Source organism: Cyanistes caeruleus, chromosome 25 (assembly GCF_971803275.1).
Source record: "Cyanistes caeruleus chromosome 25, bCyaCae1.hap1.1, whole genome shotgun sequence".
NCBI lineage: Eukaryota > Metazoa > Chordata > Aves > Passeriformes > Paridae > Cyanistes > Cyanistes caeruleus.
The window spans coordinates 6526568-6537670 of NC_141725.1; the positions used below are offsets into that span (position 1 = coordinate 6526568).

The following is an 11103-nucleotide window of genomic DNA, read 5'->3' on the forward strand; positions in this document are numbered from 1 at the left end:
ACCCTTTAGGCGTGGCTGAGGAGTCGCGGCAAGTCGGGGGCTTTGGAAGGAGCGGCGAAGGCGCGCTCAACTTTCAGCGACGCTACATCGCCTGCTCTCCGTTTATCCTAGGCGTACCCTGCGACGACGGCATCCGCCTAGGAGCGTGGCCGAAGCGTGTGGCCGGAGGACCCGGGAGTTCCTAAGAGATGGTGAGTAGGAGTTGGGTTTTGGTGAATATGCCTCTAAGATTGTGCACTTATATTTGGTTTTCTTTATCATAGGTGATGATACTTGTCTGAGACAACAGCCCGGTGAGAGAAGAACTTCCCAGACAGCGAGGTGGCTTTGTTTGGCTCCTGACCGGCCTCTCGCCGTGACTCACATCTTCAGCCCTCTGAGAGATAAGTGGAGCCCACAGAGGGGATCAAAGCAGGGCGGTGGGTCAGGACTGAGATCGGTTTGGGTTTTTGAGTGAGCTTTGGGGAAGGGGAGGTTCTGGAAATGACCCCATAGGCCCCAGTGAGGGAAAGCCTCACTTTGGTTTGCAATGCTGAGGCAGGCAGGGCAGAGCAGTCCCAGGGTGTGTTGTCACTTGTCTCTCGTGCCTTCTGTGTCTTATGTGCATCTTGTGTAACATCTCTATTGCCTTAGTCCTCCCAGGGGTATATGAGAAACCCTGGGGTCCTTCCGTTCATCTCCCATCTTTGCGTTCCTCGGCCCGGCGCCGGCGAAGCTTCAATGCGGGAGGTCGGACAGGCGTCAGAATCGCATCTGTCTTTAGACGCGTGTGATCGGATATTTTCTTAGGTCTCGTTCTCAGCTGTGTCAACAGCTATATGCAGCAGTGTTTCTTTACAGTGGATAAGGACTTGTGCCGATTCAAAGGCAGGCAGAGGCTTCTAGCCACAGGATTCTCGGGCATCCGTCTTTGCGGTTCTTGGAAAATAGTTGTTCCATTAGCATCTTTTTCCTCCGGGGTCACTGGAGCTCGGCAGGCTCGCCTCAGGTCCCTCCTCGGTCATCTCGTTCAGCATTCTCTCGGTCCTCATGAGGACTTTCTTGTCTCAGAGAGTTTTCTCTCCTTGTCATGTCCCCTTGTCTCACGTGTCATGGGTGTCTGGTGGTATTTGGTCCGGAGCTGCTCTGCCCTGGCGCCCAGCCCGGTTGTAGGTGTTTAAGGACAAGTCCCGGGCACTTGTAATTGGAGATTTGTAATATGGGCTGTAGTTGGAGTCTAGCTGGTATTCTTATGTTGGCAGCAGGTGTCTGGAGCTGTGAAGTTACCCTGCAGCACTTTGACTTTTTTCCTAACTTTCTTTCAGATTCAGATAGATTGACCTCCTGGCAGAACACCTGTCCCAGATGAGGGGGTCCCCCTGAGAAGGTCAGTCACGGTTTTACTTTGCAGCGGGGCTGGAACCGGTCACTGTGTTACAGCTCTGCTCTTTGTCTTTATTTCTAGGAAGTAAAGCCGGATAGCAGCGGGGAAGGCAAAGCAGGTGGAAGGTGAGCCTCGGTTGGTGGAGAGAAGCAGTTGTTCTTGCTGGGGTCTCAGTTTCTGCTATAACTTTAATCCCTTGGGTTTTTTTTATTTTAGGTGGTCTACTTGCAAGATATCCCAGCCCAGGATGCTGGAGGACAGGTGGGTGCAAGCTCTGTGTGTGTTTTGGTGTTTATGTCCTTGGTTTGCTGCTAATCTTTAGTTCTTGAAGATAGAATGAAAGAACCACATCACAAATCCCACCTTGTGGATCCTGACACACATTGGTGTCACGGACAGGATTCTGAGAGACAGAAGGGGTTGCAGGTTTATCGTGCAGTCAGTATCAGGGGAAAGACGTTTCGCCTCAGCCGCCCCTAGCCTGCCACGTCGGTGAGCAGTGTCTAGAAAGCAAGGGAGGTGACTCGAATTTGTTAAAAACAGCACATGCCTCAGGGCAAAGCACCCCACACTCGTTTGAGGGCTCTGTCTTCAGAACTTTACAGGGGATCTTTGAGTACGATAAGTGGGACTGAGAGGTTTTTCTGTTTAAAGTCCCTGGTTTGCTGCTAATCTTTAGTTCTCTAAGATAGAAGGAAAGAACCACATCACAAATCCCACCTTGTGGATCCTGACACGAATCGGTGTCACGGACAGGATTCTGAGAGACAGAAGGGGCTGCAGGTTTATCGTGCAGTCATTATCAGGGGAAAGACGTTTCGCCTCAGCCGCCCCTAGCCTGCCACGTCGGTGAGCAGTGTCTAGAAAGCAAGGGAGGTGACTCGAATTTCTTAAAAACAGCACATGCCTCAGGGCAAAGCACCCCACACTTGTTTGAGGGCTCTGTCTTCAGAACTTTACAGGGGATCTTTGAGTACGAGAGGTGGGACTGAGTGGTTTTTCTTCTGTTTCAGTCCCTGGTTGGCTGACAAGCTTTTGTAGTCCAAGATGGAATAAAGGAACCACATTGGGAATTCCACCTTGTGCATTGTGACAGTAACTCAGTGCTTTTTTCTTTTCTGTCTTTGCAGGAGTTGGTGTTGCCCCGAGCACGGCAAGGAGCAGAGATGAGCAGGTGAGTTGGCATTTTGAAGTTAAGTTAGAGGACAGGGCTGTAGTGGGATGGGCCCCTCTGAAGCCAAGGGAGAGGGTTTCTTTGCAAGCTCGCCAGAGCTTTTGCTGGGCAGGGCAGTTCCAATCCATCTTCTCGTTGTCTCGTGTTTCATGTCATCGGCCATCTCAGCCTCTCGACGTCATCGTGGATTTTTTCGTCTGAGGAACCGGCCTTCGCATCCACAGCTATCGCCGCGTTCACCCGGCAGACATCACCTGCGACTGCCTTGTACCGTGCCTGCCTCTGTAAAACTAACTGCACTGTGCCTGCCTCTGTAACTTAACTTTACTGCACTGTGCCTGCCTCTGTAACTTAACTTTACTGCACTGTGCCTGCCTCTGTAACTTAACTTTACTGCACTGTGCCTGCCTCTGTAACTTAACTTAACTTTAACTGCATTGTGCCTGCCTCTGTAACTTTAACTGCATTGTGCCTGCCTCTGTAACTTTAACTGCATTGTGCCTGCCTCTGTAACTTTAACTGCATTGTGCCTGCCTCTGTAACTTGAACTGCATTGTGCCTGCCTCTGTAACTTTACTTAACTTGAACTGCATTGTGCCTGCCTCTGTAACTTTACTTAACTTGAACTGCATTGTGCCTGCCTCTGTAACTTTACTTAACTTGAACTGCATTGTGCCTGCCTCTGTAACTTAACTTAACTTGAACTGCATTGTGCCTGCCTCTGTAACTTTACTTAACTTGAACTGCATTGTGCCTGCCTCTGTAACTTTACTTAACTTGAACTGCATTGTGCCTGCCTCTGTAACTTTACTTAACTTGAACTGCATTGTGCCTGCCTCTGTAACTTTACTTAACTTGAACTGCATTGTGCCTGCCTCTGTAACTTTACTTAACTTGAACTGCATTGTGCCTGCCTCTGTAACTTTACTTAACTTGAACTGCATTGTGCCTGCCTCTGTAACTTTACTTAACTTGAACTGCATTGTGCCTGCCTCTGTAACTTTACTTAACTTGAACTGCATTGTGCCTGCCTCTGTAACTTTACTTAACTTGAACTGCATTGTGCCTGCCTCTGTAACTTTACTTAACTTGAACTGCATTGTGCCTGCCTCTGTAACTTTACTTAACTTGAACTGCATTGTGCCTGCCTCTGTAACTTTACTTAACTTGAACTGCATTGTGCCTGCCTCTGTAACTTTACTTAACTTGAACTGCATTGTGCCTGCCTCTGTAACTTTACTTAACTTGAACTGCATTGTGCCTGCCTCTGTAACTTTACTTAACTTGAACTGCATTGTGCCTGCCTCTGTAACTTTACTTAACTTGAACTGCATTGTGCCTGCCTCTGTAACTTTACTTAACTTGAACTGCATTGTGCCTGCCTCTGTAACTTTACTTAACTTGAACTGCATTGTGCCTGCCTCTGTAACTTTACTTAACTTGAACTGCATTGTGCCTGCCTCTGTAACTTAACTTAACTTGAACTGCATTGGTTTGGAGCTGCCCTGCCCTGGCACATAGTTAGATTTAGGTGGAACAATTATAAAAGGTTACAGTTTCTCTTTTCTATGAGGTTTTTGTGTAAAAAATGTGTGGGCCTAGAGGGTGGCTGAGTCATAGCTACCATAGAATCCCTCACTGACCACCTTGTGTTGTTTTGCAGGTCTCTGATGCCTATTTTCTGAGGATCTACCTTTTGATGTTGAGAAGCAGCAGTGAGAAGATATCTCAGGGCATTTTGTTCAGCAGAGTGTTTCAAATAAGGGTTGCGGTTACTGTGCGAGTTAGTCTCCTGCTGCGTGTCAGAGTGTGGCTATCTGTGAGAGTCGGTGGGTCAGGGTCTGCTTGTGTGCATGTGTGTCGAGTGGTTCTAACCTGGTATGTATGGCTTTTGCTTTTCAGGACTTGCAATTCACTTTTAAACTTAGAATAAAAAATCCCCAGCTGGGGGGTTTTTTTTTTTTTCCCTCCCAGCTGGGGTTTTTTTTCCTCAGTCCCGGCCGGTCTGCGAGGCGACAGTCATCGCCAAAGTTTGGGCACGGACCGGCCCCGGACCGAGGTTTTCGGCAGGCAGGCTGAATTTGAGGCCCCCCGGGAACCGAGTTCCCGTGGGGTAGGAGGGGGGTGTGTGTTTGTGTCGAGTGGTTCTAACCTGGTATGTATGGCTTTTGCTTTTCAGGACTTGCAATTCACTTTTAAATTTAGAATAAAAAATCCCCAGCTGGGGGGGTTTTTTTTTTTTCCCTCCCAGCTGGGGTTTTTTTTCCTCGGTCCCGGCCGGTCTGCGAGGCGACAGTCATCGCCAAAGTTTGGGCACGGACCGGCCCCGGACCGAGGTTTTCGGCAGGCAGGCTGAATTTGAGGCCCCCCGGGAACCGAGTTCCCGTGGGGTAGGAGGGGGGTGTGTGTTTGTGTCGAGTGGTTCTAACCTGGTATGTATGGCTTTTGCTTTTCAGGACTTGCAATTCACTTTTAAATTTAGAATAAAAAATCCCCAGCTGGGGGGGTTTTTTTTTTTCCCCTCCCAGCTGGGGTTTTTTTTCCTCGGTCCCGGCCGGTCTGCGAGGCGACAGTCATCGCCAAAGTTTGGGCACGGACCGGCCCCGGACCGAGGTTTTCGGCAGGCAGGCTGAATTTGAGGCCCCCCGGGAACCGAGTTCCCGTGGGGTAGGAGGGGGGTGTGTGTTTGTGTCGAGTGGTTCTAACCTGGTATGTATGGCTTTTGCTTTTCAGGACTTGCAATTCACTTTTAAATTTAGAATAAAAAATCCCCAGCTGGGGGGGTTTTTTTTTTTTCCCTCCCAGCTGGGGTTTTTTTTCCTCGGTCCCGGCCGGTCTGCGAGGCGACAGTCATCGCCAAAGTTTGGGCACGGACCGGCCCCGGACCGAGGTTTTCGGCAGGCAGGCTGAGTTTGAGGCTTCCGGGAACCACGTTCCTGAGGACCACCGACAGCAGGATTATAACGGGGCGGTGGAGAGGAGAGTGAAGGTGAGTACGTGTGCGAGCTGAAGCCGGCTTCTGTGGCGAATGAGTATTGTGTTTTCTGTGTGCTCCTTGTGGTTTGGCATAGTAGTAATAATGAAACAGCATGTATTGACCTTTCCAGAACTGTAGAAATAGTTATATTCTGTTAATATGTATTTGGCTTGTATTGTTCTGTATTTGCATTTGCTGCTGTTTTGCTGTATTACTCTGTATGTGAATTAGGGATTTTTCAGTGTGTACATGGATTGTATTGTAATGCATTTGTCTCCAGTTTCTCTGTGTTTTGCTGTAGTGTAAATAAATTCATTAAATAAAGGTGAATAAACTTTCATCCCCCTGCCCCCCTACCACCACTCCCCCCCGGCTCTTGTGTTTTTGGTGTGGTGTAGTCATTATTTTCAATCTATTTCTTGCTTTTCAATCTCTTTCTAACTTTCTCTAAGTCTCTGTCACTGTTGCTCACTCTATTTTTCTGTTTCTTTTCTCTCCAACTCTGTTTCCTTTCCCTCTAGCTCCGAGTTAGACAGAAAGCAACTGGACTCGATTCCTTTCCACCGTAACTCCGAGTTACGGTGAACAGGAATTGTCTCCGTTTCCTTTCTCTCTGCCTCTGAGTTAGACAGAAAAGAAATAGAGTTGGTTTCTCTTCACTCCATCTCTGTTTCCTTTCCCTCTAGCTTCGAGTTAGACAGAAAGCAAACGGACTTGATTCCTTTCCACCGTAACTCCGAGTTACAGTGAACAGGGATTGTCTCCGTTTCCTTTCTCTCTGCCTCTGAGTTAGATGGAAAGGAAGTAGAGTTGGTTTCTCTCCACTGTCCCTCTCTTTCTTTGCACTTTGACTCTGTTTCCCTTTTCTCTGGGACTTGGACTTAGTTTCTTTTCACTTTGGCTCTGTTTCCCTTTTCTCTGTGACTCTGACTTTGACTTGGACTTAGTTTCTTTTTGCTCCCCCTCTGTTTCCCTTTTCTCTCTGACTCTAGTTTCTTTTTGCTCCCCCTCTGTTTCCCTTTTCTCTCTGACTCTGACTTGGACTTAGTTTCTTTTTGCTCCCCCTCTGTTTCCCTTTTCTCTCTGACTCTAGTTTCTTTTTGCTCCCCCTCTGTTTCCCTTTTCTCTCTGACTCTGACTTGGACTTAGTTTCTTTTTGCTCCCCCTCTGTTTCCCTTTTCTCTGTACCTCTGACTTTGACTTAGTTTCTCTTCACTCTCTCTATTTTCTTTCCCTCAAACTTTAACTCATTTCTCTTCTCTCTAACTTCTTCTTTTGCTTTCTAGCTTTAAACTTTAAACTTAGAAAAAGCAGCAGTAGAACCTTTCGTGCTCCCGGGGAGTAAAAAAACAAATTAAAAATTATAAAGTACATACCACTTACTCCCCGGGAGCACGAAACCTTCTACTGCTGCACCAGACTTATTATTTTTATTCTTTTTCTTTATAGTATATATATACTATATAGGGGGCCCCGCCCACTCACACCTACACTATACCTAGTCCCAACCCCTATCCAACCCTCACTCACTCCTGCCACACCAGTGACCCTCCCCTAGCACTGACCCAAGCACCTCACCCACCCCTCCTGCACCTCCCCTACCCCCACCCTAACCCTAGCACCCACTCCCCCTATGCACCCCCCATCCCCAAGCACCCACTCCCCCTATGCACCCCCCATTCCCAAGCACCCACCCCTACTGTACACCCCCCCATCCCCAAGCACCCACCCTAACTATACACCCACCCATCCCCAAGCACCCACCCCCTTATGCACCCCGCATCCCCAAGCACCCACCCCCCTATGCAGCCCACCCAGCCCCAAGCACCCACCCCTACTGCACACGCCCCCCATCCCTAAGCACCAACCCCTCAAGGACACCCCAGCCCCAAACACAGCCCCCCACCCCAGCACCCCCACTCCCAACACGCCAGCAACAACGGGAGCCCCCCCAATCAACACAACACCCACCAAAACACCACCCCTCAACCCCACCACAGCCCCCGAGATGCCCATCACGCCACACCACTCCCCGGCGCCGCTCCACCCCTCGGGACCGCCCCAGAACCGTCAATCACGGCGCCCCACCCCCAGCACCGCCCCCCGGAACCGCCCCCACGCCGTCCATCACGCGGCCCCGCCCCGCGGCTCCGCCCCCGGCACCACCCCCTCGCCGTCCGTCACGCGGCCCCGCCCCTCGGGACCGCCCCGCGCCGTCCGTCACCGAGCCCCGCCCCCCGGCACCGCCCCCGAGCCGCCCATCACGTCTCCCCGCCCCCCGGCACCGCCCCCGAGCCGCCCGTCGCGCCGCCCCGCCCCTCGAGACCGCCCCGCAGCTGTCCGTCACGCGGCTCCGCCCCGATGACATCAGACGGCCTCCATTTTGTAAAAAATATCAACATTTTAATTTTTAATAAAATACATACAAAAACACAACAAAACGACACGATAACACAAGCACCCCACCGCGCACACACCCCGCCGACCGCGCCACGGCAAAAAACCGGTCCCGAAGCCCCGGAAAAAATCGCGATCACCGTCGCCCCCCCAAGCCCCGCGCCGCCGCGGGAGCGCCCCGCGCCGACCCGGAACGACCCTCCGGCGCGCGCCAGCGCGCCGGCGAGTCGTTCCGGGCCGGCCCGGGGCGCTCCCGCGGCGGCGCGGCGCCGGTAAACCCCCCGGCACGGGCGCCGCCATCTTGACCGGAAGCGCGTCACCGGCACCACGGCAACCGCCCGGAACTGCCCTCCTGGCCGCCCCGCCCACCGGTACCGCCCCCGAGCCGTCCGTCACGCCTCCCCGCCCCCCGGCACCGCCCCCCCGCCTGCCCGTCAAGGCGCTCCGCCCCGATGACATCAGACGGCCGCCATTTTGTAAAAAAATATAAACAGTCATATTTTTAATAAAATAAACCCAAAAAAAGGACAAAAAGACACCGTAACACAAGCACCACACCCCGCACGAACGCCGCCGACCCCGCCACGCCAAAAAACCCCACCCGAAAGCCGCCCAAACAATCTCGATCACCGTCACACCCCCAAGCGCCGCGCGGCCGCGGGAGCGCCCCGCGCCGACCCGGAACGACCCTCCGGCGCGCGCCAGCGCGCCGGAGGGTCGTTCCGGGTCGGCGCCGGGCGCTCCCGCGGCCGCGCGGCTCCGGTAAACCCCCCGACACGGGCGCCGCCATCTTGACCGGAAGCGCGTCACCGGCGCGACGGCACCCGCCCGGAAGCCCCCACGGCGCATGCGCGGCGCCATTTTGTCCCGGAAAAAAATCAAATCGAGAATCCCAAATCCCGGCGCCGAGAAGTGCCAGAAAAACGGCACCGAATGCCGCGCGGCAGCGCGGCATTCGGTGCCGTTTTTCTGGCACTTCTCGGCGCCCCGTTTCAAAGCCACACACAAGCACGACACTATAATTATGCATAACCACATGGGCGCGGCCATTTTGAACCGGAAATATAGGGCGCAGCCATGTTTATCCCGGAAATATAGGGCGCGGCCATTTTGGACCGGAAATATAGGGCGCGGCCATGTTTTTGCCGGAAATACAGGCCGCGGCCATTTTGAACCGGAAATTGATGGGCGCGGCCATGTTTTTGCCGGAAATACAGGGCGCGGCCATTTTAAACCGGAAATACATGGGGGCGGCCATGTTTTTGCCGGAAATACATGGGCGCCGCCATGTTTTTGCCGGAAACACAGGGCGCGGCCATTTTAAACCGGAAATACATGGGCGCAGCCATGTTTTTGCCGGAAATACAGGGCGCGGCCATTTTGAACCGGAAATTGATGGGCGCCGCCATGTTTTTGCCAGAAATACAGGGCGCGGCCATTTTGAACCGGAAATACATGGGGGCGGCCATGTTTTTGCCGGAAATACATGGGCGCAGCCATGTTTTTACCGGAAATGCATGGGGGCGGCCATGTTTTTGCCGGAAATACAGGGCGCGGCCATTTTGAACCGGAAATACATGGGGGCGGCCATGTTTTTGCCGGAAATACAGGGCGCGGCCATCTTGAACCGGAAATTGATTGGCGCCGCCATGTTTTTGCCGGAAATGCAGAGCGCGGCCATTTTGAACCGGAAATACATGGGGGAGGCCATGTTTTTGCCGGAAATACAGGGCGCCGCCATGTTTTCACCGGAAATACAGGGCGCTGCCATGTTTTTGCCGAAAATGCATAGGCGCCGCCATCTTTTACCCGGAAATACAGGGCGCAGCCATTTTGAACCGGAAATTGATGGGGGCGGCCATCTTTTTGCCGGAAATACAGGGCGCGGCCATGTTTTTGCCGGAAATACACGGCGCGGCCATGTTTTTGCCAGAAATACTTAGCAGCCGCCATATTTAAGCTGAAATTCAAAGCTACAGCTCCAGACTCGAGTTCCAGGTTGCAGTTCCAGGCTCAAGTTCCACGTTATGGTTCTAGTTCAGGGTTCTAGGTTACGGTTCTAGATCACGGTTCTAGGTTAGGGTTCTAGGTAACGGTTCTAGATCAGGTTCTAGATCACGTTCTAGATCAGGTTCTAGATCACGTTCTAGATCACGTTCTAGATCACGTTCTAGATCAGGTTCTAGATCGGGTTCTAGATCGGGTTCTAGATCGGGTTCTAGATCGGGTTCTAGATCGGGTTCTAGATTCCAGTTTCACTTTCACTTTCGGTTTCGGTTTCACTTTCGGTTTCACTTTCACTTTCGATTTCACTTTCACTTTCGGTTTCACTTTCGGTTTCGGTTTCACTTTCGGTTTCGGTTTCACTTTCAGTTTCGGTTTCACTTTCGGTTTCGGTTTCACTTTCGGTTTCAGTTTCACTTTCGGTTTCAGTTTCACTTTCACTTTCACTTTCGGTTTCACTTTCACTTTCGGTTTCACTTTCAGTTTCAGTTTCACTTTCGGTTTCGGTTTCACTTTCGGTTTCGGTTTCACTTTCGGTTTCGGTTTCGGTTTCACTTTCGGTTTCGGTTTCACTTTCGGTTTCACTTTCACTTTCGGTTTCACTTTCAGTTTCACTTTCGGTTTCGGTTTCACTTTCGGTTTCGGTTTCAGTTTCAGTTTCACTTTCAGTTTCACTTTCACTTTCGGTTTCACTTTCACTTTCAGTCTCACTTTCACTTTCAGTCTCACTTTCACTTTCAGTTTAACATTCAGTTTCACTTTGGGTTAGGGTTAGGGTTAGGGTTAGGGGTTAGGGTTAGGGTTAGGGTTAGGGTTAGGGTTAGGGTTAGGGTTAGGGTTAGGGTTAGGGTTAGGGTTAGGGTTAGGGTTAGGGTTAGGGTTAGGGTTAGGGTTAGGGTTAGGGTTAGGGTTAGGGTTAGGGTTAGGGTTAGGGTTAGGGTTAGGGTTAGGGTTAGGGTTAGGGTTAGGGTTAGGGTTAGGGTTAGGGTTAGGGTTAGGGTTAGGGTTAGGGTTAGGGTTAGGGTTAGGGTTAGGGTTAGGGTTAGGGTTAGGGTTAGGGTTAGGGTTAGGGTTAGGGTTAGGGTTAGGGTTAGGGTTAGGGTTAGGGTTAGGGTTAGGGTTAGGGTTAGGGTTAGGGTTAGGGTTAGGGTTAGGGTTAGGGTTAGGGTTAGGGTTAGGGTTAGGGTT

General features: G+C 51.5%; 1 long non-coding RNA gene across 2 annotated transcripts; it reads left to right on the forward strand.

Annotated features, from left to right (window-relative positions):
* The first annotated feature begins 330 nt into the window (after positions 1–330).
* LOC147649397 (uncharacterized) lies at positions 331–4297 on the forward strand. 2 transcript variants are annotated; one of them, XR_015279154.1, is made up of 6 exons: positions 331–419; positions 1305–1366; positions 1445–1488; positions 1580–1624; positions 2494–2537; positions 4201–4297. It is a non-coding gene; the product is annotated as an uncharacterized LOC147649397 (long non-coding RNA). The 2 variants fall into 2 exon arrangements; XR_015279153.1 differs by lacking the exon at positions 331–419 and having other exon boundaries at positions 1241–1366.
* Positions 4298–11103: the final 6806 nt, after the last annotated feature.